We start from the raw sequence: 6,173 nt of genomic DNA on the forward strand, positions 1-6,173 counted from the left end.
TCTACTCTGTCTTCCCCACCACCGATTGACTGTCCCCACTGGACACCTTGAACGTATAGGTCTGAAGGTAGGGGTCGGGGAAGCGGGAGGTGCGGTGGATCTGGATCAGATCGGCGACGGCGTCGAAATCGTGGAGCAGGAGTGGAGGAGTGGAACATAATCGTGGATCTGGATCAGATCGACAGGACGGTGCGGCGGCGAGCGATGCAGGCGGCGCAGCAACCGATGCAGGCGAAGATCGACTAGACGGCGCGGCGAGCGATGCAGGCGACGACTGATGGAGATGGAGACAAAAGCAGCAGACGGAGAGGCTGAGTCGCGGCGGGGTGCTGGTGGCGCAACGACGAGCGACTGGGCGGGCAGCGAGCGACGCGGCGTGCGTGGGGAAGAAGAGGGCAGGCCGCTGAAGGGAAAAAAAATGGAATTGGAATTTGGAAATGGAGGCGCGCTAGAAATCAATTAGGGCTAGAGTTGTTTTTTTACTATTTCTTTTAAAAAGAGGGTTAAAAAATTAGATATTACAAAAATTCAATTTCAAATGTTAATATTCTATACATATAGTGTATATATACAATTAGGGTCAGAATTAAATATTATAAAAGTATAATTAAAATATTATATATATATATATATATATATATATATATATATCGAATCGAATATCTACGAATATCGAATCGAATATCAAAATTTCATATACGTATTTGAATAATAATCAAATCGAATCGAATATTTGTTATCGAATACGAATCGAATAATTTCGAATACGAATCGGGCAATTTCGAATCGAATCTCGAATCGAGCAAAAATATTCGATTCATTTACAACCCTATTATAGGGTGGTTGAAAGACCCCCTAGGTGTACCTTGGCATGGCTGAATCTACTCCAGCTGTAAGGAAATGATGGGAGCTGCTGTTGCAGCTCAGCTATTCTATGCACACACACACGTTTCTCTTCTTTCCTCATTTTCTTGCCTATTTCTTTTGTTGTCAGATGGTGTAATAGGAAGGTAGGAACTAGGGGTAGCAAGGATGGTGATTGTAAGTGATAAAAGGTGTGATGTGATTATACATAGAAAATCCTTCTGCCTTGGTAAATCTATATCTCTAATACTAGCCGAGTTTTGCTAATCTCGCGTGTTTGTAGTCGAATACTAGTTACTCTAATAAATCTCGTATTTCGATATCTAATTTCTTGCCTGCTAATTCTAGATCAAATCCGTAGATTCAATTCGCTTCACATGTCGTCTAATATCTAAATTAAATCCGTAGATTTAATTAGATTAATAAGTCGGAATAAATCCACGACTCAAGTAACAATAATAGATAGAAATAATATTCTATAGCATATAAAATTAATAACCTGACTTTGCTAAGTCAGTTATCATTCTGGAAAATAAATTATTGTCTACTCAATGAATAAATCACGATCATTTCACGTGGAAAATTCTAATTTAGAATCTCAGCTGGATTAACATTACTAGAGGATGCAATAATTAAATATCGCATTTACGAATCTTACTCATATATAAAAGAGCGGGCTACTACAGGGTGAGTCTTTAATAGAATGAGTTTTTGATAGAGATGCTGATTAAATTAAGGAAATGATGTAGTTTCTGTTTCCAATGAGGAAGCTTAATTGTTTTTGAGACGATTTATAGTGTTAAGTTAAGAGGATACCTGGCTAGAGATAGTGTCACGGCCGCGCTTGCTAAGGATAGCAAACTCGGGGAAACCGCGACGAGGGGAGGGGGTTTAGGAGCGGGATTAGAAAAGGGGCATGCTTGGCTTCTTGATGACCCGACTTTGAAAAAGGGAAACAATTGAAATAATTAGATATTAACGAAGGCGACAAGGGACCGTACTGTAACACCCCGTACTTTTCCTATGTTGTGAGATAGTGTCTTAACACTATTGAGAGTACTGAGATGTCGAATTACGAGACTACTTTTTTTTTATGACCAAATAAGACTGATTGTCTTTTAAATAGAAATACGAGTGAATAAACCGACGATGGAATTAGAGTGATGAGATTTGAGAAATGAGTTGAGATAGAGATGCTGATTGAATTGAGCTGAGATTTTATTTTATTTCCAACTACCGGGAATAGAGATACCGGATACTGAGATATCAGAGATTGACTGTCCTATTAAGAAAATAGGAATAATGAGTTGGAAATAGAGTCGAGAAAGAAAGAGTGAGAACCTTGATGAAAATAGTCGGTTAGAGAGAGACGTTTAGTCTGTTTGTGTTTGCCGACTGCTTTGATGTGATGTTATGTGAAATTACGTGACTGATTGATTATGTGATTTCTGTTACGTGTGTCATTATGACCAAATTATTGTGATTTTTATTTGAGACTTTAGCACTTGGAATTTTGATTAAGTTTCCAAAGCAAGTGCGGTTTATTTTTACCGAGAAATCGAATGATGCCGGTTTATGGAAATTTTTCCAAGCATAATATTTTTTAAATTATTTTTCCTATGATGAGGAATATTATAATTGAGTGAGTGCACTAATATTAGTGCTATAATTATTTTATTTTGGGTCACATGAATAATTATACTATGGTACTTTATTAATGAGTAATATTTCCATAGTTTTTGTGATTATTATTTAATCACCCTTCTCACACTTTATTTTAATTCTCTCTACCATATGTTATATGCCTAAATTTTTGCTAAGTATAGAATTGAGAGAGTAGAGAGTTGAGAGTATATTATGGAGAGAGTAAGGATTGATAGTGTAGAGATTAGAGAGAGATTAGAGTGAGAGAGAGATCAAAGGCATTAATTGCCAATATTCTTTAAGATTTGCAAAATCTCTATAAGATCATCTAAATCTTGCAAATCCATTCATATCTCTCAAGCAACTCTCTCTCTCCTTCATCCTCACCAATCGGCCACCTCTCTCTCTCCTTTCTCTCTCATAATTCCTCCATTGTCAACCATTGGAGAGACCTCCGAAGCTTCACCAAAATATGCCAAACACATAAATCACCAACAAAATTCCACCTAAACACCTCCTATCAACTTGAATCCAAGGAAATCCTTGAAGATTGGCTTCAAGACTAGTGAGAGAAAGTTTGTTTGTTGGTGAAAAACTTGAGTAAGTGATCTCTATATTCATAGATTAAACTTGTATGATGATATATATGAGTATATTTGAAGGATTGAAGCAAGAAAATCACCCCCCTCTTTTATTCTTCAAGATTTTCGAAAATTTGGGTGTTCTACCCTTCAAAAAAAATTTTCTTCTTCTTTCCTTGAATAGAAGTGAGAAAAATGATCTATGTGATGTTTGGTAATGATTTGTGTGTGTTTTGAAAAGCTATGCCTTGTGATGTAAAAATTTGGTTGAGTTAGTTTACCCCAATTTGGGAATTTTTGAGTTGATGATCAAGGTGATGGATTGATGATGTATATGAGTCCATGAGATGTATATGATGATGATTGATGGAGTAAATTGAGTATATGATGTCAAATGATGATTTTGATATGAGTTAGTTTACTAAAATTAGGGCTATGTGTATCTATGCTCTAATTTGTAAATGGATGGAGTATATGTGAGTTTAAATGACTAAAATTGATAGATATATGATGAGATTAAAGATCCATGTGAGTTTATAAAATTTCAAAGAGTTTAGTTTGGTAAAAATTAGGACTTTCTTGTCTATGTGTCTATTAAGCGATTTAGCTTAAGATATATGTTTTTGAGCATGATATTAGTGTTTTAATATGTTTGATTAAGTCTAATGTAAGCTAAGTAAAATTTGGACTTAGTTTAGTTTGAAGGAGTTTTTGAGTTCTCATATGATGTGGGGTTAACGAATGATAAAATGAGGTCAAATTGATTTATGATCATTTTGTGAAGTTGTCATGTTTTTGTTGAGAGTTTATGTGAATATATGAGTTTTTATTAAAGTTTGGTTGGTATGATTATAGGGGATTGATGTGTATAAAATGAGTTATATGAAGTATGAGGTCATTTTGAATGATTGAGTGTTTTTAAGCATGAAATTGAGAAGAGGATTTACTTGATACGTTGTAGAAACGTTTTCCTTGAGATTTGAGTTAAGATGTAAAAGAGGAGAGTTAATTTGAGTATGATGAGTATTTTAAATGTTTTTGAGTGTTTTTGAGTGTTATATGTGTTTAAAATGAGCTTTGATTGGTTTTCTTTGAAGGAATGTTGAATTGAGCATTTAAGAGTTTGAGATGAGTTTTTGGTGATTTTTCGTAGGCTACTGACCTACTGTGATCGACGGGTTGTCGATGTCTAATGGCTTTGAAAATTTTACAGAATGTCCCTACATGAGTCTTGAGCATACCGGTAAAATTACAAGTCATTTGGACTTGATTTACTATTTTTATAAAATTCAAAACCAAATCTGCACATTTATACCGGGAATTTCAGAGAACAGGGGACAAAGTCATTCATTTCAGTAGCTTCCTGTATGATCTAGCTTTCCAAATTTTTATGGTATCAACCTTACTGTATGGACTAGATATCCACCAAATTTGAGCTCAGTTTGACAACGTTTACTATTTTTCAAAAATCAATGTTTCCGATTGCTCAAAACTGCCGAATATGGTAGACCGTGGTAAAAACGCCATATATCCCAAACCACTTGGAGTTTCTGACTCTACTTTTTTTTAAATGAAACGAGACTCAAATACCTTTCTTTTGGTATGAGTCTGGAGTCCAGGAGATGTCGGAGTCAGAACGTGTTAAATTTTGAAGTTGAGTCAGTGGGAAAACAGGACATGATTTGTTGATGTTTGATTGTATTTTCTTATGTGCCTTATGTGTTTATGTTACCTAAGTGTTTTAATGAGATTAGACGAGTCTTATATGAGAGATAAATCGAGACTTAGAACCATGATTTTATTGAAACCTATCCTTGGACTTAAGGATTTGAATTAAGTGAAGAAGTTTATGTAGAGTTGATTAAGAGATAGAATATAAGATAGAGCATGAGTTAAGGCATGAGTTTTTGTCGTTGAGTTCTAATCGAGATTCATTTTATGACATGAACCTTCGATGATGACGATGATCCCTGAAGACACGAGCAGAGCAGGGAAGTAAGTAACTCCGCTTTGACGGGAGTTTTTGAGTAAGGTCTTCAGGTGGGCAATATTTTGAGTATATGTTTATCGAATGAGCTTTCTAAAATGATTTTATGATGTTATGATTAACAAATGTTTTGAGATAAATGATGTTTAAGAACTGTTTGACTTGCCAACTTTTGAGATTGACTTGTGTGCTACCCTCTACTGATGAGACGAATTCGGTCCTGCCACAAGCGGGATTTTGTGCACAGAGGTGACTGTGAGCCGTCTTCGGGTCGGCCAGTCACGGTACTTGAGAGGGAGGCCTACTTCTCAGTACCTTTGATGATGATGAGTTGTAGATGTGGTACATGCATGATGAGTACTTTGATAGCGCTATCGTTTCTTTATGATATCATGATTATGAAAACTGCATGCACAGATTCATTTAATGCTAACTTATTTCTGTGTATTGCTGAGATGTGGCAAGCTTCAAACTTATAGCTCTAAGAGCGCCTTTCTTGTTTTTCGGCGTTTGCCCACTGAGTATTATATACTCACGCCCTGCATGTATTTCTAAATGTGCAGACTAAGCGAGGAGCGAGATTGGTCTGGTGCTGGCGGGGAAATGTTGGAGGATGTATTTACTTTATCGTATTTCCATTTTGACGATAAAGTCTTGATGATTGATATACTTTAATTTTCTTTTGAAGTTAAGCAATGTACTCACGGTTATATGTCTTCATACATATAATCGGTTCGCCTTTTGCTGCGATACTCTGCATATTATGATTCCTTACGAAAAATGAGCGATACCCGTTTTGTTTTTGTTCGTGAAATTCCTGATAATTAAAAAGTTATAACGACATTGACGATTTTACCCTTGGGTTCATTTATAATGATTTCTTTAACACCTTTTGATGCGAGCTTCCGCTTGATGTTCGACCTATTCTTCTTATCTTTTATTCTTTTAAAAATAGTCGTATCGATACTCGTACCCCACTATCACTAGTGTCGGGAATCGGGCTGCGACACGTACATAATATTATCCAAAAAGGGGTACTCCAAGGGTTTGAGTACATTGTTAAAAGATACATATTGTTTGACGAATGACATAATATC

The 6,173-nt window shown here is 35.9% G+C and overlaps 1 long non-coding RNA gene across 1 annotated transcript; it reads left to right on the top strand.

Annotated features, from left to right (window-relative positions):
- Window positions 1-2,705: 2,705 nt before the first annotated feature.
- LOC131011513 (uncharacterized) lies at window positions 2,706-5,931 on the top strand. The gene is made up of 3 exons (XR_009096979.1): window positions 2,706-3,108; window positions 5,066-5,129; window positions 5,640-5,931. It is a non-coding gene; the product is annotated as an uncharacterized LOC131011513 (long non-coding RNA).
- The last annotated feature ends 242 nt before the right edge of the window (window positions 5,932-6,173 follow it).

This window comes from Salvia miltiorrhiza, chromosome 2, assembly GCF_028751815.1.
Source record: "Salvia miltiorrhiza cultivar Shanhuang (shh) chromosome 2, IMPLAD_Smil_shh, whole genome shotgun sequence".
In the NCBI taxonomy this organism is placed as follows: domain Eukaryota; kingdom Viridiplantae; phylum Streptophyta; class Magnoliopsida; order Lamiales; family Lamiaceae; genus Salvia; species Salvia miltiorrhiza.